Source organism: Macaca mulatta, chromosome 9 (genome assembly GCF_049350105.2).
Source record: "Macaca mulatta isolate MMU2019108-1 chromosome 9, T2T-MMU8v2.0, whole genome shotgun sequence".
NCBI classification, from domain to species: Eukaryota; Metazoa; Chordata; class Mammalia; order Primates; family Cercopithecidae; genus Macaca; species Macaca mulatta.
This window is the reverse complement of record NC_133414.1, coordinates 27,096,540-27,122,690: the sequence shown is the minus strand read 5'-3', so window position 1 is coordinate 27,122,690 and position 26,151 is coordinate 27,096,540. Positions and strand designations below refer to the sequence as shown.

General features: G+C 36.8%; 1 long non-coding RNA gene and 1 pseudogene across 1 annotated transcript in view; one reads left to right on the top strand and one right to left on the bottom strand.

Moving 5' to 3' along the window:
- Positions 1-21,256, bottom strand: part of LOC107000075 (uncharacterized) — a 44,933-nt gene extending 23,677 nt beyond the window's left edge. Inside the window, exon 1 of the long non-coding RNA XR_001447018.3 lies at positions 21,192-21,256. This is a non-coding gene — a long non-coding RNA (uncharacterized LOC107000075). The remainder of the gene's footprint in view (positions 1-21,191) is intronic.
- A 3,344-nt stretch (positions 21,257-24,600) lies between these two features.
- On the top strand, positions 24,601-25,235 carry LOC100427338 (GPN-loop GTPase 3 pseudogene; annotated as a pseudogene).
- Positions 25,236-26,151: the final 916 nt, after the last annotated feature.

Below are 26,151 nucleotides of genomic sequence, written 5' to 3'. Positions count from 1 at the left end.
CATGAGGATGTGATCTGCCTGTGAATAATTCCATTAACTGGCAGAAAAGGGGAACCTGCTACTCAGGGATAAGAAAGAACGTATCCCTGATCCTGGTCCTCTCTATAAGGAGTGTTGTTTGGATGGAGGACCTTATTTATGGGTTCAGAGTAGGAAGAGGAACTTACAGTTAGGCCATTAGAGGCCTTCTCACTTTCAGATGTCAGGGGAACACATCAAATTTGTTTCAGGCCTTTCACCAGAGACCAGCTGCCTATTTGTTTATGTTCTAAGAGCAAGGCTTGGGAGAGAGATAGGATGCTGGTCCTTTCTGTTGAAAGTCCTAGTTAGGTGCCTCCATTTTTACGAAAAGTCCTGTTATCAGGTGTCATCACCTTTAAAGGCTATACTTTCACATATTTCTCACCCACACCTACGTTCCCAAGGAAAGTAATCTTGGCCTGTCAGCAGCTCAGATTTTCATCAAAAGTCTCCAAAGAAAGATCTGACATTTATGTAAAATTGAAAAATATGTTTCAGCCAGAAATACTAGAATTTACCCCTGGATAAAACTGGAGCTAAGAGACTTGCAGAGTGAAACGACATTGTTTTAACATCCTACACATTTGTAGTTTGGCAACACATGTCAGGGACACTAGAATAAAAAGCTCTACACACTTTGTTGCTGCGCTTATGGAAATAAGTGGTTAAGAATGCCATCTACCGTGTCACTCAGTGCTCTCTCTATTTTAAGTTTCATGTAAGAAATTTGTTTCAAGCTTAAGTGTAAGGAAAAGCTGTTCCTTTTGTTGATAAACTGGCATAACTTTTCTACAGATGCGCTAAGACATCTGGAGATCTGTTCCAATCTTTGTTTCTTTTTATTTATATATTGATTATTGATTATTTATTTAGTTATTTTTTTGGAGACAGGGTCTTGCTCTGTCACCCAGACTGGAGTACAGTGTTGTGAGCATAGCTCACTGCAGCCTTCAACTCCTGGGCTCAAGCTATCCTCCTACCTCAACGTCCCTAGTAGCTGGGACTACAGGCATGAGCCACCACACTCGGCTAATTTTTTATTTATTTTTTTGTAGAGACAGAGTCTTGCTTTGTTACCCAGGATGTCTTGAACCTCTGGGCTAAAGCTATCCTCCCACTTCAGCCTCCCAAGGTGTGGAAATTATTGGCATGAGCTGTTCCTTGTCTCAATCATCAACCTGACCCTATCTTTCTCTTTGTTGATAGTTTCTCTAACTCTGACTTGTTTTTTCTTTTTATATATATAGCTATGAATATTGTGTAATATTGCCTCAAATCTTTTGTGAAATTAGGTAGGTAGATAGGTAGATAGATGGAGATAGTACTTTTTTTTTAATTAGGGAAAATGGATTACTTCCCCTTAGCATTTGTTCCTTTTATTTTTTTCCTGCAAGCTGTACATATTTAGACACGTATAATGCTACACTGTTCTTCATTGCAGTATTTCTCTGCCTGTTGACTTTATTTACATGCATTTATTTCACTGTTGAGTGAAATAAACGACTGCTGCATTGTTTTAATCTTGGGTTTAGCGATGACCATGAGCAAGAGCTCCCATTCTTAGGTAAAAAATGTGAAAATATTTCACAAATGAGAAGGCACTGTGCACATTTTTTTTTTTTTTCACCAGGGGCATTTGCAGCAGTGCTCACCATGATTGAACTCAAATTTCAAGCCTGGTGATACGAGCAATAGCAGAGCTGTTCCCTGTCTGTGCGTAATGTTTCATGACCTTGGTGTACATCTTCCTGAGACTCAACTTTGAACTGAAGTTTCTCTGGGGAGGATGCCCTCCAAATGGTGGCTTTCATAGTGCACTAACTGCCCCCTTTCCTTAGAGTTTATCTGTTGGTAATGTCACAAAGGATACATACTAAGTTTGGGGGGTGTCAAGAGAGAGACATATTAATTTTAAGATTTTTTAAATCCTCTCCACTAACTCCTGCATGACAGCTCTCAAACAGAACATATTCGCTTGGGTATTCATCCCAACACACGCCCCATCTGTTGTCATGTCTCTAGGGCTGGATTAGATATATCGCATGATTAAATAAACAAATGAATTGCTTTAGAGTCGGAGTTCCATGTTAAACCCTCTTTATTTTACTTTATTCTGTTTTGGATTTTGACTGGATGACAGCTTCAATTTGTTGCCTTTTTTATGCTGTTTTCCTTTTTGCTGTAACTAGGAGATTTAAACTAATTGAGGTTTATACCAACACAGTTTACAACACTCTAATAAATCAAATGTTTACAAGCCAAATGAAGTTTTAAAACTTGGTAGCTTAGAAATAGGTATTTAAAAACAGCAAGTAGATCCATAACGGAGATGAAGGAGGCAAAATACCCCAAAGATCAGATAATGTTCACTATGTATAGTTTTTATGAGGATTAAATAAGATAAATAGTACAAAGCACATAGAATACTTTCTGGTACATAATATGAAGGTGAAATAAATTATAGCATAGTAGGCTGTCTTAGCTGAGCACAAACTGATATTCAGTTTGTTATTTGTGAAACAAGCGGATTTTGAGCGTAGGTACCATTTTTGAGTTCTACTGGAAATGTCTATGGTGAAATATCTACTACATTAATTGCACATTAAAGTAAAGCTAAAGGCTACAACTTGGAAATCAGTGACAATGCCAGATAGTCAATGGACAGCAAGGATGTCTGAAGTGGACCATAGTGTAGAAGAATGCTTAAAAACACAAGCCTGCGAGGGAAATCAGCAGCTCTGAGCTTGGAGAAAAATTTTTAAAGCATGGACCTTTCTCCAAGGAGGAAGAAGTCTAATAAGAGAAGAAAGATGATGGACAAACAAAAACTTGGATGCAATAAAGAATAAATGTAAGCGGTTCCACACTGGAAGGTGGGGAGGTAATTAATGGGTAAGTTTGGTTAGGGGAATTTCAAAATCATGGACCTTTCATGGAATTCCTTCTTGCTTTCAACTGTTTTGACCCATGAGTATAAGAAAAAGAGACTAGCCTTCTGAGTATGTTGATTTAGACCTTGTATATCTTAACATGCTACCTGGCACAGCTGAACTCCAAATGTATTTGTCTTAGTCAAAAAATACAGCTTTCACTGTGGTGTCTTCTGGGCAACTGTGTTCTGTTTTGATCTTTCCTTGACCCACATTTATAGTCATTGAATTTTAGAGTCACTGAATTCAACCTGAAGGTAAGCTTGTCTGATATCCCCATTTGGTTAACAGCAAAACTTTCGGATAAAGTAGATTTGGATGAAAACCACTGGTTCATTGCTCAGAAACCTTAGACAAGTTAATTAAGTTCTTTTAGCCTTGACTGCCCAACTAAATAAAAAATAAACTAAATAAAAACATTACTAGCGCAGTCATTCTCATAAATGGACATTATTACTATTCTCTTTAGGACTCTATTCTCTTTAGGACCCAGGCAGACTAAGTGATTTTTTTCAAGCCCACATAGCTAGTTGTGGAATTCAGAGTCATATCAAGATTCTCAGACAGGAGCTATTACCACTACATAATATTAGTCTTTGGATCCCCAAAAAGATTCTTTCATTTCTCAAAAAAGAAAAAAGGAAAAAGAAATCTCTCTTCTGACTTTCATGCTATCTGAATTTTTTTTTCTAAGCTCAGTTAATGATGATTATTCTTGGACGTGTACTTCGAGAAAGTCTACTTCAGAAGAAAAGCTACACTTTTGTGGCAGAACAGAATAAAAGGTGTACTTGTACCTTGTAGGTGTACATTGTGAACTACTCAATATTCCAAAGAAAGGAGAACAGTGAGAGAACGAGAGAGCAAGATGAATGTGTGTGTGTGTGTGTGTGTGTATTTCCCCAATTTTTTGGGCTCCAACTCTGTGCTCAGACACTGTACTAGGTATTTACAAATGTTATCTCATTTAATCTTTGCCATACTCTAAAAGATAGATACTGTATGGTTACAAAAACCTGAGGCTCAGAGAAGTTAAGTAATTCACCAAAGCCACAAAGCTTGAAAATGACAAAACCAAGATTTAAATCTGGTCTGTCTATGCCCCAAACTTACAGTAATAATGAATGAATTACATTGCACGCCTCTATTGCCTACCTGATATGAGTACTAAATGGAAATTGTACTTGAGAAAGTCTCATTAATAGACCTATTGAACATGCAACTTTACATAAAGGAATAATGAAAACCACCAAGCAAGAATCAGATTTACTGACTCTTTACTTGTACACATAATAACTTATTTAAACAAAGACAAATAACAATAACTTTTTTTTTTTGAGACAGAGTCTTGCTCAGTTGCCCAGGCTGCAGTGCGGTGACACGATCTCAGCTCACTGCAAGCTCTACCTCCTGGGTTCATGCCATTCTTCTGCCTCAGCCTCCCAAGTAGCTGGGACTACAGGCACCTGCCACCACGCCCAGATAATTTTTTTTGTATTGTTAGTAGAGACCGGGTTTCACATGTTAGCCAGGATGGTCTCGATCTCCTGACCTCGTGATCCACCCACCTCGGCCTCCCAAAGTGTTGGGATTACAGGCGTGAGCCACCATGCCCAGCCAATAACTTATTTATTTTTATTTAAATAACGTGTCTATTTGGACAAAAAGTTTATTAAATGGATCCTTCCCCTTTAAGCATCCCCTCTTACTTGTCTGATTAGCAGAGCTGACTGCTGTGCTAGATCTGAACACAAAGTTGAGTTCTGAGAAGGGAGAGTTAAATGAGGAGAACGCTAGCTATCCTCCAAAATTCATCTCCCCTTCTTATGTGTTAACGCAGCAATATCATGGCTATCCAGTTTGATTATATGTTCTAGTCTACCTTGTAGTAGGGATGACCACGTGACTACATTTTCACTAACAAAGGGTGAGCTTGGGACTTAATCCATGTGGATGTTCTCTTCTCCAGTTTATTTTACCCCTTACAACTGGCTGTTCTGGAAGAGAAAGAAAAAGTGGCAGAACAACAAATATATGAAAAAAGGCTCAACTTCAGTGATTAGAGAAATGCAAATCAAAATCACAATGAGATACCATCTCATACCAGTCAGAATGGCAATTATTAAAAAGTCAAGAAACAACAGCTGCTGACAAGGTTGCAGAGAAATAGGAATGTTTTTATACTGCTGGTGGGAGCATAAATTAGTTCAATCATTGTGGAAGACAGTGTGGCCATTCCCCAAAGATTTAGGACCAGAAATACCATTTGACCCGGCAATCCCATTACTGGGTATATACACAAAAGAAATCACTCTATTATAAAGATACATGCACAGGTATGTTCATTGCAGCACTATTCACAATAGCAAAGACATGGAATCAACCCAAATGCCCATCAATGATAGTCTGGATAAAGCAAATGTGGTACATGTATACCATGGAATTCTATGCAGTCATAAAAAAAGAATGAAATCATGTGCTTTGCAGGGACATGGATGGAGCTGGAAGCCATTTTCCTCAGCAAACTAACACAAGAACAGAAAGCCAAACACTGCATGTTCTCACTTCTATGTGGGAAGTGAACAATGAGAACACATGGACACAGGGAGGGGAACAACACACAGTGGGGCCTGTCAGGGATGAGGGGGGAAGGAGAGCATTAGGAAAAATAGCAAATGCATGCTGGGCTTAATACCTAGGTGATACGTTGATAGGAGCAGCAAACCACCATGGTACACGTTTACCTATGTAACAAACCTGCACATCCTGCATTTGTACCCTGGAACTTAAAATAATAAAAAAAGAGAAAAAGAAACTACATAACTACTACTAAGAAAAGTGGCAGCAATCCAACTTTGACCATGTAGGGGTTGTATGTAAGGGGTTATGACATGATAGCTTGAGAGGAGGGTTGGAAAGAGCTGCTCTGCTTACCATGCACTGCTAACCTTCAAACTGATAGCTGACAGAGAAATTTCCATATAATTCAAGGTGCTGTGTTTTATGGTCTCTCTCTCTTTTTCTTTCTTTCTTTCTTTCTTTTTTTTGCAACTGTTTAGCTTTATCATAACTAAAACAGGGATAAAACAGTTGGGTAAGACTCCCTGGAGAAAGAGACTTGAGTTGGACCTTGAAATATTTATTGAAGATTAATCCAATGGAAAGCAAAAAGGCAAAGACAGAGAAGAAAAACTCTTCTTTATATGTGGAGTAGGAATTAGACATTCCCCTGTCCATTATAAAGTAGAACAATAAAATCTGTCCTTGGCGGGAGACTCACTTTATGACAAAATAAAATTGCTTAACAAAGTAAAAAAAAGATACTCTAAATGCAAATATACAATAGAAGTATGTATTTTTAACTCTTATTAAAGTGTCTAGACCTGGTTCCCTGTACATTATGGGGAATTTTTAGTGGAAGTAATGGAGTTCTATTTGGGATTATATAAAATTGTAGGATAAAACCTACTTTAGTTCTATTGTACAGTTGAAAAAAAGCACAAGCAATTACTATTTGACTATATTTTCCACATCCTTAATTATGTTACGCTTTACATTTTATCTTTTTGAAAACAAATGTTTTGCTAGAGCCACGATGGAGTAACTGGTACCAGATTTAATATCCTACCATAAACAACTAAAAGCTGTTTTCAGACATTGGACCAAAAGCAGTATAAGATGGATATCCTTGAAAGAAGAGAAACGAGAAAATGAACCTGACCATTACCCTGGCTTTCTGCCTGGAGGCTTTTTCTGGGCAGTCATCCAGGCAGGAGAAACTTAAGGAGAACATGGTCTTTTCGAGTTGAGAAAATAGCGATCAGAGTCTGCAGGGGTTGAGGTGACTGGAATGCGCAGTGTGAAGAACCAGACAGGAAAAGGGTATGCAGAGAAAGGGTTCCATATATAGGTAGGGAGGTCACCTTAGTATTGTGGAGTACTCAGTGGCACATGCAAAGGGTAACATTCCATGAGACTGAGAAAAGAATGGGATGGGATGTGTATGCTAAATAATTCCCACAGCTCACACAGGGTGGGAGGAGATGTTCATCTTTCAACCAGTCAGAGTGAAGTGAACAACTGGAACATTCAGTAGAGTCCCTTGAGAAGAAATGGTTTAGCAGTAGAGTGAAATGATACCTAGGGTAAAGGCAACATTATATCTGCCCCAATATAGTTTTGAAACAAGCCTCAAAATAATTCAGCATATCCTCAAGTAATTTTAGTGCATTTGAGAAAAAGTCCAACACTCTTTAAAGACAACAAAATCTAGCACTCAACATCATACCAGTCACTAAGCTTAGCTTCCAATAAAAGTTTACTAGGCACATGAAGGAGCAATAAAATGTATTCATAATTTGCAGAAAATATGTCACTGATCCAGAAAAGACAATGATGATATTAACAGATGAGGACCTTAAAATATTTATTGTAAATACATTAAAAGACTTAAAGGAAAATATAAATATCATGAGGTAATATATGGGAAATATAGTTTTAAAGAAACTAATAAAATTTATAGAGCTGAAAAACACAGTATTTCAAATGAAATTTTTACTGGATGCAATAAACAGCAGATTGAACACTAAAAAAAAAAGCAGGTGAGGCGCTGTGGCTAATGCCTGTAATCCCAGCACTTTGAGAGGCCAAGGCAGGTGGATCACAAGGTCAGGTGATGGAGACCATCCCGGCCAATATGGTGAAACGCCATATCTACTAAAAAAAAAAAAAAAAAAAAAAAAAAAAATTAACCGGGTGTGGTGGCATGCACCTGTAGTCCCAGCTACTCGAGAGACTGAGGCAGGGGAATCACTTGAACCCAGGAGGCGGAAGTTGTAGTGAGCTGAGATCGCACCATTGCATTCCAGCCTGGCAACAGAGTGAGACTCCATCTCAAAATAATAACAATAATAATAATAACAACAACAAAATAATAAAAAAGCAGTGAAGTTGAATACATAGCTTTAGAAACTATTCAAATGGAAATAAGAGAGGATAAAAAGAAGCAAAACAACTATCTCAGTTACTCATGGGATAGTATCAAGCAGTGAAACATGTGCAACTTCAGCCCCATAAAATCGAGCTGTACAGAAAACATCTTTTTAAGTTACAGCCAAAAAAGTATAAATTTCATTACAACCACAAAGCCACAGATCTAAGAAGCTCAACAAATTCCCAGCAGAATAAACACCCATAGAAAACAAAACCACGGCATGCCACAAATCGTTTAAAAACACTGAGTAAGAGAAACCTGAAGAGCAGCCAATTGCTGGGGTACAGGCATAGTGTACAGGGGAACAAAGATAAAAAAAAAGACCGTGGCTATTTACAATCAGGCTAGAAGACAGTGGAACATTTCTTTAAATGTTAAAACAAATAAAAACCGTCAACCAAGAATTTTGTATGTGCAAAAATATTTTTCAAAAATGAAGACAAAATAAAGGATTTTTTTCAGATAAATAAGATGCTCAGATAATTTATTAGCAGAATATTCACCCTCTAAGAGTTTCTTCAGGCAGAGGAAAATGATACCAGATGAAAATATTGAAAAGTGAAGAGTGTAAGAAATAATAAATATGTAGTACATTTTTATTTCTTTTTATATTTTTAAAAATATCAAATATTTAAGGCAAAAATATTAACACTGTATTTATTATTAGGTGTATAACATATGTAGAAATAATATGTATAACAACACAATGGCCAGGGAGAATTGAATTATCATTGAAAGTAGACTCTAGTAAGTTAAAGATGCATATGAGAAACCCTAAGGCAGCCATTTAAAAAATATCAAAAGAGTAAACCTAATAAACTAATACACGGATAAAATGGAATACTAAAGAAATATAATTAATCCAAAAGAAGGCAGCACATGAGAAAAGAAGGAAGGAAATACAGATGCTACAAATAGAAAACAAATGGTAAGACGATATATTCACCATATTGAGATCCTCACTAAATATACATGGTCTAAATATTCCTGTTAAAAGCACAGATTGTCAGTCTGGATAAAAAGGCAAGACCTAACTATAAACTATCTACAAGAAACATACTTTAACTTAAAAAGACACAGACAGGCTAAAAGTAAAAGGATGGAAAATATTTACCATGCACATATGAGTGATAAGAAAGTAGGGGTGGCTATATTAATATTAGTCAAAGTAGACTTTGGGTCAAGAAATACTGCCAGACATAAAAGAGATATTTTATACTGATAAAGGAGTTCATGCTTGAATAAAATATCATATTTCTAAATGTGTATGCACCTTGCCTAAAAATAGAGCTTCAAAATACATGGAAAGAATTAAACAGAACTAAAAGGAGAAATAAATATACATAGATAATTGTAAATTTCAACAAATCTCTATGTTATTCATTGAGCAGGTAGACAAAGAAAATCAATAAATACTTAAAAGTCTAGAGCAAAATTGTCAGTCAACTTAGCCTAACAAAGGTAGAATGTATATTTCTCAAAGTCAATATAGAATATTGACCAGGATAAACTGTTGAGCTGTAAAATAAATCTTAGCATATATAAAAGGATTGAAGTCTTATAGAAAATATTCTTTGATCACAATGCAATTAACTAGAAATTGGAAGCAGAAACATACCTTTCAGATCTCCTAAATTTTGAAATTAAACAACACACATTTAAATAGTTCATGGGTCAAACAAGAAATAACAAGGGAAAATCGGAAAATAAATTTTAAATTGAAAAATAATAGAAAACTTAATGCATCAAAATTTGTAGGATGCAGGTAAAGAGAATGTAGAGGAAATTTGTAACTTTTAAATACTATGTTAGAAAAAAAGAGCAGTCTCATGATTTAACCCCATACTTCAGGAATATAGAATAAAAGAGCAAACTAAACCCAAAGTATATACAAGGAAAGGAAAAGCAAAAATAAGAACAGAAAAATCAATGAAATTAAACACGAACAGAGAAATAAACAAAAGAAAAAGAAAAATCTGTAAAATATTAATAAATAAATTTCTAGACAGAAAATTAAAAATGAAATTATATGAATTAGCAATATAATAAATGACAAAGACATCACTACAGATAGATCTTCTTTATGTTACATGAATTATTATTTTATGCCAATAAGGTTGACATCTTCAATTAAATAAAAATTCCTTTAAAAATTATCAAAATTTACATAAAAAGAAATAGAAAAACTTAATAGCCCTTACGCATTAAATAAACTAAATTTGAATTGAAAATGTTCCCACAAAGAAAATGTCAGACCTGGATGGGATCGTTGGTAAATTCTATCAAATATTTAAGAAAGTAATAATACCAATATTTTATAAGATGTTTTGTAAAGTAGAAGAAAAGAATTGTCCCAGCTTGATTCACAAGGTCGACATTTCCAAAAATATGCAAACATTGTGCAAGAAAACTAAATTACAGACCAATATCCCTCATTAACATGCATGTAAAATTTCTTAACAAAATATTTAGCAAATTGAATCCAGTAGTATATAAAAAAATAACATGTTATAACCAAGTGGGTTTTATTCCAGGAATGAGAGGTCAATTTAGTGTTTGGAAACCAATGTAATTACCATATTAACAAAATAAAGGAGAAAAAAATTACACAAGATTATCCTAATATATGCAGAAAATTATCTGACAAAATTTAACACTAATTCTCTAAGAACTTTCAGAAAACTAAGAAGAGAAGGTAACTTTCATAATATGGTAAAGGATAATGATAAAATCCCATAGTCATTATCATACTTAATGGTGAAAAACCAAGATGAGGAAGAAAACAAAGATATCATTGTCACCACTTCAACACTTTACAAAAATCATAGTCAATGCAATAGGATCAAACTAAATAAAATGTGAGAGGAAGCAGAGCAAGATGGCTAAATAGAAACCTTCGCTGATCGTCCTCCCTGGAGAAACACCAAATTTAACAACAATCTACACAGAAGAACACCCTCATAAGAACCAAAAATCAGGCAAGCAAACAGTAGCTGATTTTAACTTCCTATTACTGAAAGAGGCACTAAAGAGGGTAGGAGAGACAGTCTTGTATTGCCAACACCAGCCCTCCCTCATCTCCTGGCAGCAGCCACATGGCACAGAGACAAAACTGTGTGCTTTGGGGAGGAGAGTGTAGTGACTGTGGGAATTGGCATTGGAACTCAGTGCTGCCAACACCAGGCAGAACTCAGCCAATGAACATGGAGGGAACATTTAGACCAGCCCTAGCCAGAGGGGAATTGCCCATTCCAGCAGTTGTAATTTGAGATATCACAAGCCTTGCCACTCTGGGTTTAAGCACTCTGGGGTTCTACATAAACTTGAAAGGCAGGCTAGTCCACAAGGACTGCAACTCCTAGGCAAGTCTTAAGGCTAAGCTGGGTTTGTAGCCAGTGGATGTTGGGGGCAGGTGATTTAGCAAGACACCAGCCAGGGTGGCCAGGGAGCGCTTACACCACCCATCCCCCAACCCCAGGCAGCACAGCTCACAGCTGCAAAAGAGATCCCGTCCTTCCACTTCCAGGACAAGGAAGAGTAAAGAAGACTTTGTCTTGCATCTTAGATGACAGCTCAGCCACAGTAGGATAGGTCACTGGGCAGAGTCGTAAAGCCTCCCACCCAGGTCCTACCTCCTGGACAATATTTCTAGACACACACTCAGCCAGAAGGTAAATTGCTGCCTTGAAGGGAAGGACCTGGCTCTGGAAGGATTCATCATCTGCCGACTAAAGAGCCATTGGGCCCTGAAAAATCAGTAGTGGTAACCAGGTAGTACATGCCATGGGCCTTGAGTGAGATCCTGAGATGTGCTGGTTTCAGGTGTGACTCAGCATATTCACAGTTATGGTGGCTATGAGGAGAGACTCCTTCTGCTTAAGAAAAAGCAGAGGGAAGAATAAAGGGGACTTTGCCTTGCAGTTTAGGGACCAGCTTGGACACAGTGAAAAAGAATACCAACTAGACTCTTGGGGTTCTCAACTCCAGGCCTTGGCTCTTGGATGGCATTTCCGGACCTACTCTGGGCCAGAGGGGAGCCCACTTCCCTGAAAGGTGAGTCTCAGGCCTGGCAGCATTCACCACAAGCTGACTGAAGAGCCCTCAGACCTTAAGTGAACATTCGTGGTAGAACATTAAGTGAACATTTCTGGCAGAAATCCCCATGAACTTGTGGTGGCAGACATGGGGAGAGATGACTCTGTCTGGGGAAAGGGGAGGGAAGAGTGGGAAGGACTTTATCCTGTGATTTTGGTGCCAGCCTAGCCACAGGAAAATAGAGCGCCAGGTAGATTTCTGAAGTTTCAGTGGCTCCTGGCTGGCATCTCTGGACTTGCCTGAGGCCTGGTGGTGGGGGGTTGGGTTGGAACTTGGCACCCTGAAGGGAAGGACACAAGACTGCCTGGCTTCACCACCAAGTAGTGGTTACAGCAGGCTTTGGGAAAGACCCAGTGCTGTGCTAGTTTCAGGTCTGACCCAGCACAGTCCCAGTGGTGGTAGCCACAGTGGTGCTTGTGTTACCCCACCCCCAGCTCACCAGAGAGCAGCTCACAGAGAGAGAGAGAGAGAGACACACACACACACACAGAGAGAGAGAGACAGAGAGAGTTAGTTTGTTTGGGAGAAAGTAAGGGAAAAATACAAGAGACTTTGCCTGGCAATCCAGAGAAATTTTCTGGATCTTATCCAAAATTACCAAGATCATACCTCTAGGAGTCTGTAAGAATCACAGCATTACTGAGTTTGGAGTGCTCCCTAATGCACATACAGCTTCAGTGACCAAAAACTTGGATCACAACACCCAAGTCCCTTCAAATACCTGGAAAGCCTTCCCAAGAAGGACAGGCACAAACAAGCCCAGACTGTGAAGACTACAATAAATACATAACTCTTCAATGCCCAGACATAGAGGAATATCCACAAACATTAAGATTATGCAGGGAAACGTGACCTCACCAAATGAACTAAATAAGGCACCAGGGACCAATGCCAGAGAGACAGATATGTGACCTTTCAGACAGAGAATTAAGAAACTCAAAGAAATTCAAGATAACAGAGAAGGAATTCAGCATTCTATTAGATAAAGTTAACATAGACATTGAAATAATTAGAAAGAATGAAGCAGAAGTTCTGGAATTGAAAATGCAATTCACATACTGAAGGATGCATCAATCTTAACAGCAGAACTGATCAGGTGGAAGAAATAATTAGTAAACTTGAAGACAGGCTATTTGAAAATACATAGTCAGAGGAGACAAAAAATATGAAAGAATGAAGCATGCCTACAAGATCTAGAATAGCCTAAAAGGGGCAAACCTAAGAATTATTGGCCTTAAAAAGGAAATTAATACGTATCAGCAGAGAAAAACAGCTATATTTAAAGGAATACAGGAAGAAAGAAAAGAAGGAAAAAAAGGCCACAAAACAATAGAAAACAAATAATAAAATGGCAGCAGTAAATCCTTACTTGTCAATAATAAAACTGAATGTAAATAGACAAATCTCTCCAATCAAAAGACATAAAGTGGCTAAATAGATTTAAAATATAAGACAATGTTCTGTTGCTTACAGGAAATATATATTTTATGCCAATTGAAACCAAAAAAGAGCAGGAATAGCTATACATGTATCAGATAAAATAGACAAAATACATTTAAAGACTAATATGATAAGAAGAGACAAAGAAGGTCATTATATAATGATAAAAATGTCAATTCAGCAAGGGAATATAACAATTTTAAATATATATTCACCCAACACTGTAGCACTCAGATATATAAAGCAATTATTATTAGAGGTAAAGAAAGAGATAGACTCCAGTACAATAATAGCTAGTAAAGTCAGCACCCCACTTTCAGCATTAGACAGATCATCCAGGCAGAAAATCAAAAATGAAACATCAGACTGAATCCGCACTATAAACCAAATGGACCTAGAAGATTATTTACAGAACTCTTAATCCAACAACTGCAGAGTAAATACTCTTCAGCATATGGATCATACTCAAGGATAGACCATATGTTAGATCACAAAACAAGTCTTAAAGCATTCCAAAAAAATTGAAGTGATATCAAGCATCTTCTCTGATCACAATGGAATAAAACTATAAATTAATGAGAGGAATTAATAATTGGAATCTATACAAGCACATGGGAATTAAACAGTATGTTCCTGAATGATTATTGGGTCAATGAAGAGATTAAGAAATAAATGGAAAAATTTCTTGAAACAAAGGATAATGGAAAAACAACATACTAAAACCTATGGTATGAGTGAAAGCAGTACTAAGAGGGAAGTTTGTAGCTATGACTGCTTATGCCAAAAAATAAGAAAAAATTCAAATAAACAACCTAATGATGCATCTTAAAGAACTTGAAAAGCAAGAGCAAAGCAAACTCAAAATTAGTAGAACAGAAATAATAAAGATTACAACAGAAACAAATGAAATTGATATTAAAAATATAATAAAGATCAATGAAACAAAAAGTGTATTTTTTTGAAAAGATAAACAAAATTGAAAAAGCTTTAGCCAAACTAAGAAAAAAAGAGTGAAGACCCGAATAAATAAAATCAGGGATGAAAAAGAAGACATTGCAACCAGAGACATTAAACCAATAGCACAGAAATTCAAGGGATCTTTCTTTCCTTGTTTGCAGAGGATATGATCTTACATTTGGAAAAACCTAAAGACTCCACCAAAAAAGTATTAGAACTGATAAACAAATTCAGTATTGTAGGATATAAAGTCAACATACAAAAAACAGTAGCATTTCTATATACCAACAGAAAATAATCTGAAAAAAAAAAATCAAGAAAGTAGTCCCATTTACAGCAGCTACAAATAAAATACCCTGGAATTAACTAACAAAAGAAGTGAAAGATCTCTACAATGAAAACTATAAAACATTGATGCAAAAAGTTGAAGAGGACACACACACAATGGAAAGATATTCCATGTTCATGGATTGTAAGAATCAGCATTGTTAAAATATCCATACTACCTACAGCAATCTACAGATTTATTGCAATCCCTATCAAAATCAATGACGTTCTTAACAGAAATGGAAAAATCAATCTTAAAATCTATATAAAACCACAAAAGACCCAGAATAGCCAAAGCTGTCCTGAGCAAAAAGAACAAAGCTGGAGGAATCGCATTACCTGATTCAAATGATTCTGTGGAGCTATAGTATCCAAAACAGCATGGCACTCACAAAAAAACAGATGTAGAGGCCAATGGAACAGAATGGAGGACTCAGAAACAAATCCAGACTTCTACAGTGAACTTATTGACAATAAAAGTGCCAAAAATATACATGGGGAGAAAAACAGTCTCTTCAATAAATGGAGCTGGAAACATTGAATATCCATATGCAGAAGAATGAAACTAGATCTCTATCTTTCACCATATACAAACATGAAATCAAAATGGATTAAAGACTTAAATCTAAGATCTAAAACTATGAAACAACCACAAGACAACATTGCGAAAATTCTACACAACATTGGAGTGGGCAAAGAGTTCTTGAGTAATACTCCACAAGCACAGACAACCAAAGCAAAAATGGACAAATGGGATCATATCAATTTAAAAAGCTTCCTCACAGCAGGGAAACAATAGACAAAATGAAGAGATAACACACAGGATGGGAGAAAATATTTGCAAACTACCCACCTGACAAGGGACTAATAAGCAGAACATATAAGGAGCTCAAATGACTCTATAGGAGAAAAAAATCTAATAATCCAATTAAAAAATGGGCAAAAGATTTGAATGGACATTTCTCAAAAGAAGATATACAAATAGCAAACAAGTATATGAATAGGTACTGTATATCATTAAGAATCAGATAAATGCAAATCAAAACTACAATGAGATATCATCCCACTCCAGTTAAAATGGCTTTTATCCAAATGATGGACAATAACAAATGCTGACAAAATTGTGGAGAAAAGGGAACCCCAGTACAGTGTTGGTGGTAATGTAAATTAGTACAACCACTATGGAGAACCGTTTGGAGGTTCCTCACAAAACTATAAATGGAGCTACCAGCATATGATCCAGCAATCTCACTGCTAGATATATATCCAAAAGAAAGAAAATCAGTATATCAAAGAGATATCTGCACTCTCATGGTTATTGCAGCACTATCCACAATAGCCAAGATTTGGATGCAACCTAAGTGTTCATCAACAGAAGGATGGATAAAGAAAATGTACACATATACAATAGAGTACTATTCAACCATAGAAAAAATGAGAGCCAGTCATTTTCATCAACATAGACAAAACTGGAGATCATTATGTTAAGTAAAATAAGCCAGGCACAGAAAGACAAACTTTGCATGCTCTCAGTTATTTGTAGGTGCTAAAAATTAAAGCAATCTAACTCTTGGAGATAGAGTAAAAGGATGGTTACCTGAGTCTGGGAAGAGTAGTTGGGAAATTGGGAGGGGAAGTGGGAATGAATAATGGATACAAAGAAATAGTTAGAAACAATGGGTGACTATAGTCAAAATAATTTAATAATTTAATTGTACATTTTAAATATCTAAAAGAGTATAATTGGATTGTTTGTAACACAAAGGATAAATGCTTGAGGTGATGATTACTCCATTTACCTTGATGTGATTATTATACACTGTTTGCCTGTATCAACATATCCCATATAGTCCACAAGTATGTAGACCTACTATGTATCCACAAAAATTAAATGTTTAAAATTAAAAAAATAAATAAAATGCATACAGTTGTACAAAGAAATAAAACTGTATATCTTTGTATACATCATGATAATTTATATAGAAAATCATAAGAAAACTTCAAAAATCTACTAGATGACTTTGGCAAAGTCATAGGGCTCAATTTAATATAAGAACTGCATTGTGCTTCTATATACTGGTAATAAAAACTGGAAAATAAAATCTGATCAACTACACTATTTAGCATGGTATCTAAAAATATGAACTATTTAAGAATAAAATATTTGCAAGATCTGTACTTTAAAAGCTTCAAAACATGTTGAAAGAAATTAAAGATAACATAAACAAGTGTATATATACATACCGTGTTCATGGAACAAGAAACTCAATATGTTAAGACGTCAATTCTACTCAAATTGGTCTATAGCTTGAATGATATGCTAATCAAAATCCTAACAGTCTTCTAATGTAGAAATTGGCAAATTGACTCTAAAATTTAAACAGAAATGCAAAGAACATAGAACATAGAATAGTCAAAGTAATTTCGAGGTAAAAAGAGAATAAAAATTCAAGATCTAACCATCTGATTTCAAGACTTCCTGTATGGTAACAGTGATATGGTTTGGACCTGTGTCCTTGCCAAATCTAAGAATTGTAATCCCCAGTGTTTGAGGTGGGGCCTACTGGGAGGTGATTGGATCTTGGGGAGAAGTTCTCATGAATGGTTTAAAAGCATCGCCACTTGGTACGGTGTAGTGAGTGAGTTCTCACAAGATCTGTTGTTTAAAAGCGTGTGGCACCTCCCCTCCTCCCTTCTTGCTCCTGCTCTGGCCATGTAAGATGAGCCTGCTTCCCCTCGGCCTTCCATCATGATTTTCAGTTTCTTGAGGCCTCTCCAGTAGCAGAAGCCGCTATGCTTCCTGTACAGCCTGAAGAGTCATGAGCCAATTAAACCCCTTTTCTTTATAAATTGCCAGTCTCAAGTATTTCTTTATAGCAGCCAACTGACTAATTAGAACTGACTAATGCAAACAGTCATCAAGATAATACAGTATTTGCATACAGATAGACCTGTAGACCACATATGTGGTCAACTCATTGTTTATAAAGGCAGGAAGGTAATTCAGTTAGGATGGTCTTTCCAATAAACAGTGCCCAAATCACTGAATAGACACGGATTAAATAAAAAGAACCTCAATGAGTTCCTCATGTCACATGCAAAAATTTTCTCAGAATGGAGTATAGGTCTAAGCATAAAAGCTGAAACCCTAAAAGAAAATATAGGCAATAATCTTCACAATTATGGAGTAGGCAAACTTTTCAGGCCACACAAAGGACAAACTACAAAAAATGGAGAAACTGAACTTCATCAAATTTTAAAATTCAGTTATATGAAAGACACCAAAGAATATATTGTCCAAGCACCATGTCTCATGCCTGTAACTCTAACGCTTCAGGAGGCTGAGGCGGGAGGATCCCTTGAGCTCCAGAGTTTGAGGCTGCAATGAGCCATGATTGCACCACTGTACTCTAGCCTGGGTGAGAGAGCAAGACCCTGACTCAAAAAAAAAAAAAAAAGAAAAAAAAAAAAGAAATAATATATAATATATAAAGAACTCTCACAGCTCAATAATAAGAAAAATTGAAACTACTTTTGCAGAAATTATAATAGTGAGAAAATTATGACACTGAAAGAAATCTAACCTAATTCCATCTAGCTTCTAAACTCCAAGCTGCCCTTGTTCATTCCTGATCATAGGCTGAACTAACTTTGGAAGGAACTTAGTTTATAGTTTCACTTTGAAACAAAGATAACAGCCTTTCTCAAAACCAACTCCTATCTTGCCTGGGGACCAGACTACCTTTATAGGAGTAATATATTAGCCACAAGATTAGAAATTATGTTCTGGAGCCATACAGCCAGAAACCACAAGATGCTGAATCTCCCCAATTGCTCTTAGAGATAACATCAGTATTGTAAAACCTAAGACTGGTGCTCAAGATACTTTCTAGACCCTACTTTCTGATCCACCAGCTAGCACCCAGACCAGCAATCTGGCTCTACCAGTTCTGCGATCCCATCCAGGAACGGAAGACAAAAAAGAAAAACCTACTTCAGTCCCCTATGATTTAATCTCTGACCTAACCAATCAGCACTCTCTACTCCCTGGCCTCCTGTCTGCCAAATTATCCTTTAAAAACCCCAGTCTAAAAATTTTCAGGGAGACTGATTTGAGCAATAAAACTCCAGTCTCCCATTCAGGTGGCTCTGAGTGAGTTAAGCCCTCTCTATTGCAATTCCTTTACCTGGGCACACAAAGGACAAACTCCTTGATAAATCACCTTTATTTGGGCAGCAGGCAAGGAGAACCCATTGGGCATTACAAAACGGCCCTGTTTTATAAAATGGGCATAAGATTTTAGCAAACATTTCACAAAAGAACTTCACGAATGGCCAATAAACACATGAAAAAACACTTAACATTACTAGTCATTAGGAAAATGTAATTAAAACAATGAGATACTACTTTATACCCATTTCAGATACACTCCAAATGCCTATGGATGCACATATTGGAGTACGTTTATATAATAGAATACTACTCAGCCATGAAAAGCATGGACTAATGATGAACATACAGCAACACAGATTGAATCTCAAAAACCGTTCAGCTGACTTTTTAAAAAACCATCATATAACTTCATTTGTATGGAATTCTAGAAAAGGCAATACTAATCTACAATGACAGAAAGGAGACCAGTGGCTGTCTGTGACCAGGGCTGGGGAGAGTGGTTACTCCAAAGGAAACCAGAATTCTTTGGGGGTGATGTCAATTCTCCATGTCTTAATGTGGTTATGGTTACATAGGAGGATACATTTGTCCAATTTCTTAAAATGTAAAATAAAGTTAGTTTTTTAAAAGGGAGACTGTTTCTCCTGTCTGTTTCATTTTGTTTTCCCCTTCACTTTTCAGAATTAAGCTGCACTTAGCAGACTTTCCTGGTTACTTTGAATCAGGAACTCCTCAAAAAGTCTGTTGTTGAAGGGAGAACCACAATTAGGCAATTAGAACAGCTTGATTTGACAACTAAATGTAGAAATTCCTAATGAAAAAAAAAAAAAAAACAAACACTTGAAATGTTGCCACATATGGAATGGGCTGGAGAAGATATCACTGAGGCATCATTGCTGTAGGGCATCCTTTCTAGGGAAGGGAAAGGAGGCAAAGGACCATGAGCTCATCATGATCAAGGATTCTGAAACTTCAGTTCATTTTTATTAATAAATTGCCTTCATGTGGCCGATGAATTGCTGGTCTGATTGGAAACTCTTTCCTGCACCGAAGAAACTGCACCAATTAACAATATTCATCTGCCAATTCAGCTCTGCAGGTTCAGGCTCATTTAACTTGACAAAAATAGCTTCTTTTTTCTTGAGTAGGGGAAGTTTTTCTCTGCCTCCAGCCCTAGTGATGGGCAGAGATGGTGGTGGAATCTTATTACAGCCTCCCTGTCCCTGATGCTCTTTATCCAGCCACAGCGCCACAGGCTGCCCGTTTTTTTTTTTTTTTTTTTGGATACCCATTTCACGACCTTCTTTGGTTTCTTTACCACAAAAGTCACTCTATGTCTTTTAGCCCACAGCCCTACTGCAGTGTTCTCTGTCTTTTTCCCTTTACTCTTAATATCTTCTTTATTCGTTCCTTCCCTTTTCCCCTTCTTCCCTTTTCCCCTTCTTCCCTTACCCCCTTTCATTCTTCCGTCTTTTTTTCTTTAATTTTTCACCAGCCCCTAGCATATTCTAAACTATTTACCCCTTTCATGATGGAATCATGAACCGACACCTGCCATAGTAATCAGGTGATTTATTTTTCTCTGCAGTTTTCTTACACTGAAGTGGTACCACCCTGCCCCCATCACCATCAACTCAACTTCATTTTAAATGTTCTACTCTTGTCCTTAGAGAGACTGGCCAGTTCTTCCCACCATTTCAGACCATCATAAATTTGTAAATATAGATTCATTTGCTGAGCCTAAGTTTTCTGCATAAAAGTAAATCCCTTTTGTGATACCTACAAAAGCCACAGAATCATCAACCACAGTTCAAAAGAGCAAATGATATTCACTGCATCACAATGAACTTGATTCTAAAAAGCAAATTATTTGCTATATAATAGAAACAGGCAGGTTAAAAACAATAATTGAGTGTGAAAGAGGTCAGAGAAAGTTCTGAGAGTGATATAAAGTTTCATTACCTTGACTGAAGATGGTTTCATGGAAGTATATTATGTCAAAACTCATCAATAATACACTTTAAATATGGATGGTTTATTTACATTAATTATGCCTCAATAAAGCTGTAAAGCAAAGGAAATAAATAGGAAAAAACAAAGACAAACAAAAAACCGATGACTTAGGGGTAATTAGCCAAGCTATTCTTAAATGTAGGCTAGTGTATATGTAATTTTAGTCTTGCTATTTACCAGCTGTATCCTTATTCTATGAAAATCTCATTTTACCTTAAAAAATTAGGATGCGAGGACATACCTCTGAATGTTCAGTGATCCTGGGATGCTCTCATGCAAGCTCGTTTCACTGTGAGCTGATGAATCAGCATAAAAGCTGAATGGTAGCTCATGATCACACTCTGTTCTGCCAATAAGACAGTTTATTTTAACTCGCTGTTCCCATATTTTGAAAGAGACTGACTTCTGCAGAAGTATACAAATCAGAGATATTATCAACCCTGAACTCCCAGTAACTTTATTTTTATTCTACATGGTCACACAGGCTACTGGAGTTAATGTCCTATAGGCATGTGGGGATGCCGGGCACCTGGCAGGTATACACGTTGATCAATTCATTTGACCACATTTTCTTGCAAGGAAAATTTTCCTTAATGTGTCTTCAAATAGAAAAGTCTATGAGTAATCAAATGTGAGTGACAGAAGGGTAACCTTATTCCACTAATGTCCCCTTTAAAAATTTTCCCCCTGAGCAACCATAAAGAATAAAAATAGTGATAATTATCAGTTCTCCATTTTTGCTGTGGAAGCTGGGGAGCTATGAAACAAATATACAGCTCAGTTTCTCAGGACATTAAAAAATGCATTATGCATGTTATTCTCACCCTAGTGACAACTTATTTTTTTTAACTATTGTTTTTTCTCTGACCTGATCCTCCCCCTTCCTTCCTTCCTTCCTTCTTTCCTTCCTTCCTTCCTTCCTTCCTTCCTTCCTTCCTTCCTTCCTTCCTTCCTTCCTTCCTTCCTTCCTTCCTTCCTTCCCTCTCTCTCTCTCTTCCTTTTCTTTCTTTTTTTCTTTCTTCCTTTCTTTCATCTTTTATATCACAGAAAGTTTCCTCCAATCATTTTTCTAACAAGGTAGAGTGCAAACAAAGGAATAACAAACTTCCTTTAGATATGAGAAATGTGGATCTTTTTAAGTGTTATTTTCAAGAGTCTTAAGGCAACATTAGGATAATAACATAACATGAAAACTGTGGAGATAAATTGTGATCTCACGTGAGCCCCAGGATGGCCTTTATTAAATCATGCTTACTTCTTAGAGGGCTGGGAAGACATAAGCCAGTGTTTCAGAGAGAGTCTGAGGGGTGAAAGCTTTTCTCTCCCCAACAATGGCATATTTGTAGTAGAATATTCTCATAAGAGTCTTGGTGAACAAAGATATACAGGGATAGAAGGTGGAATGGAAGGAAGTCCATTTCAGAAGGAAATAATCCCAACATAACTTTCAGGATATAACAATAGGTTATTAACTGGTGGATTTGGCAGGGAAAATTCTGCTACATCATTTTTTAAATCTTTCTTCTTCTTCCTTTCTTTTAAATTTTTATTTTTATTTTTAGAGACAGTCTAGCTCTGTTGTCCAGGCTGCAGTGTAGTAGCACAATCATAGCTCATTGCAGCCTCCGACTCCTGGGCTCTAGAGATCCTCCTGCTTCAGCCTCCTGAGAGCTGGGTCTGCAGGTGTGCACCACCATGCCCAGCTAATTTTTTATTTTTTGTAGAGACGGGGATCAGCCTCTATTGCCCATGCTGATCTTAAACACCTGGCTTCAAGTAATCCTCCCACCTCAGCCTCCCAAAGTGCTGGGATTATGGACATGAGCTACTGTGCCCAGCATGAAATCATTTATGATGTGTTGACCATTTTTCAACTGGATATGAAGGCAGTATAGACACACAACTGTGAATTTATCAAGACTTGTGCTCTGTTTATTTAGTTTCTTTATATGGGAATTTTCAAACAAATGTAAAGTGGAGGCATGCACACTGCAGTAGGTAATGGCTGTATCAGTCAACACTTAGCCTTGGTTGTCATCACCTATCTTCATGGACCAAAAACACAGATAGAGTCTAGAAGAATGCACAAAGCAGCTTTTCACCAAGGGCTAAGTTTCCATTCTACTTGCTAACCCACACAGAATGCATAGAAAGTGGAGATTAGAGAGTGACTTCTACACTCCATTCAGCAGATTCCAAGTTTCTCAATGTCCATGAAGAGTCTTCGCTCTAGAGCCTCAAGGTTACTAAACTGCCACTTTTCAAGGTTCCTATTCTTGCTTTCTCCTCCATGCCTCAGTCTTTAACTCCTTTTGTCTTCCCAGTTTTTTCCAGATTCTGCCCATTTGGTCTCTTGAAGGGGTTGGCAGTCACTCGGCTCCATGGGTTTTATTGCTAGGTGGAGCCATAGTGAAGTTTCTATAACATAATCAGACTTATTATTTCAAGGCCAAGACTGATCTACTTTTATCAGTTAGAACTCCTTAGATTGCAAGTGACAGAAAGCCCAAGCCAAGGGACTTGGGTTAAGTTTGTCCTCAAGCACTCGCTTGTTCTTTTGGCTTCTAGTATGTCCTTGCCCTCATCTACTCAGGCTTTCCTACCAATTGCTGGCTGGCTATTCTATAGTGACTTAAGGTTCAACATCAGACACAGATACAACAGCCTTGCACAGACTTCTCCACCAGCAACATAGTTTCATAAAAATCTAATCCCTATAACAAACCTTTTAATCTATATTACTTCTCGTGGTTCTACTTCGCTGACTAATAATATGCCTTTACATAAGACATTCCAAGGTCTTGGAACAGTCTATGCGCATTGTATTAATCTGTTCTTGCACTGCTATAAATAAATACCTGAGAGTGAGTAATTTATAAAGAAAAGATGTTTAATTGGCTCACAGCGCTGCAGATTATACAGGAAGTATGGCAGCATCTGCTTCTTGGGAGGCCTCAGGAAACTTACAATCATGGCAGAAGGCGAAGGGGAAGCAGGCATGTCTTACATGGCCAGAGCAGGAGCAAGAAGAGGTGGAGGGGCAGGCTAGGCAGGTGCCACAGACTTTTAAACAACCAGATCTGGTGAGAACTCTATCATGAGAACAGCACCCAAGGGATGGTGCTAAACCATTCATGAAGGATCCACCCCCATGATCCAATCACCTTCCAGCAGGCCCCACCTCCAGCACTGGGGATTGTAATCCCCAATGTTGGAGATTTGGTGGGGACACAGATATAAACCATATCACACATATATTCTGTCTGCCACTCTCTTGATGAAAAATTGCAATCTAGTTTAGACAGTTGGTCTTAGTAATAGCGAGCATTCTCTTTTTATGTTTTATTGAAGTCATTAGTACAAATAATTATAAAGCTTGAGTCACTATTTAATATCATGTCATAAGCATTATTCATGCCCTTGCACAGTCTTTATAACCATAATTTTTAAAAGGCTTGACAATATTTGAGTGGATGCTCTATAATTTCATTATTCACTTTCCTATTGTTGGCACTGTAGGTATTTTCCAATATTTTACTGTTATGAATAATGATCTGAGGTACTCCTTCATGCATATAATTTTTCCATATTTTTGGAATATTTGGTTAGTCTATAATTTCATAAATTGAGAGTAAAGATATGTAAAAGGTATGAACCTTCGTATTGCTTTTGATTCATATTGTTTAATTGCTTTCAGAAGGACTAGGACAATTACAATCCCGTTAGTAATTGGTAATATCCTTGCTAACTTTGATTGTCCAGCTTGGACTGAGTTGTACATTCACCTGACTGTGATGAAGCAACTGGTCCTGCAGCTCGAGCAGTGGGGTTTCTGAGTCTATGGAGTTTTTTCTTGTTGATTCTCAGTTCATGGTGGAGTCATTCAAGAGTATTTCTGGCATCTTGGCAGTCCTAAGTGCCATGCTCTCTCTAGAAATTCTACAAGTCAACATCGTGATCAAAATGTAGCTGCAGAGTAAAAAAGCTAAAAAGGAAACTGAGAGTTTCTAGATCCAGACATGGATTCCTTATTCAATTATTCTACAAATGACTTAAGAAGCAAAACATTCAAAAAAGTAACTAAAGCTGTATGTGGACTGATGACTGCAGCATAGTTCTCTTCTTACCTCATGATCAGTCAGATGAAGAAAGTATGAACATTGTATTATAGCATATTGATTTTGCCATTCAATGTGGAGAAGATTCAAAATTTAAATAACTAAAGGAACATGAAAATAAGTCTTGTATGTTTGATGAATATTTTCAAGGACACCAGGATGAATGAAGAGTTTACTAGGGAGTAACTGTCCATACGTGAAGAGCCTGTGGCCAAACCGGTAGAATATTCTTCTCTTCGAAGGATGCAGTAGTAGAAAGCTACATATTTTAATGAAATAAAAAGTACATTTTTTTATCAGCAGCATGCTTGAATCAAGTTTTGAATTATTCTGAAACTGTTGCTGCTTAATGTGGAAACTTGTAGTGTTATTTTGAGAGCATCAGTTTAAATTTAAAAGTCAAAATTGAAATGAATGCACATAGATTTGTATATAAATTAGCTGTGCAACAGTTAATAAGGCTAGTACAACCTTATTTTTACTGTTTGTATTGTTTTTGAGGTGCAGGAATTGTTGTAACAAAATATACATGTCTTTCCAGAGGGAAATGTCTGGAAGGATATAGATAAGACTACTGCCCATCTGTACCTTACCATTTCCCTACATTGAAAATGTATTATTTATATAATTAAAAAATTTAAAAGGGAATATCATTTTAAAGTCTTTCCTGATTTAACAGAAAAAAGTACCTATTCAATTTGAAAGGCATTCTATATTGCCTGTTTTATGCTAGTATCTATATTCTGCTTTACAATATCTAGAAAGTATCAATATCTTTACTGATCCAGAGTATACCTGAAATATGTGAAAGACACTTTCCCTAGACATTAATTTCTGAGTTGTGAATGCAATCTGCCAAAAATCTGAGGATTTGACCACATATTTTCTAATTAAACTAGGATACTTATTTGGATCATTTTTGTAATTGGAAAGGTTAAGAGAATCATCAGTGGAGACAACGTTGAGGCTATAAAAACACTGCAATTAATATCTTATCTTTTAAAATTTTAGGCAATAGCACTTTTGCTCTTCAGAATAGCATCTTAAGAGAAAGCATATTGAATTCAATCTGTTGTGTGAAAT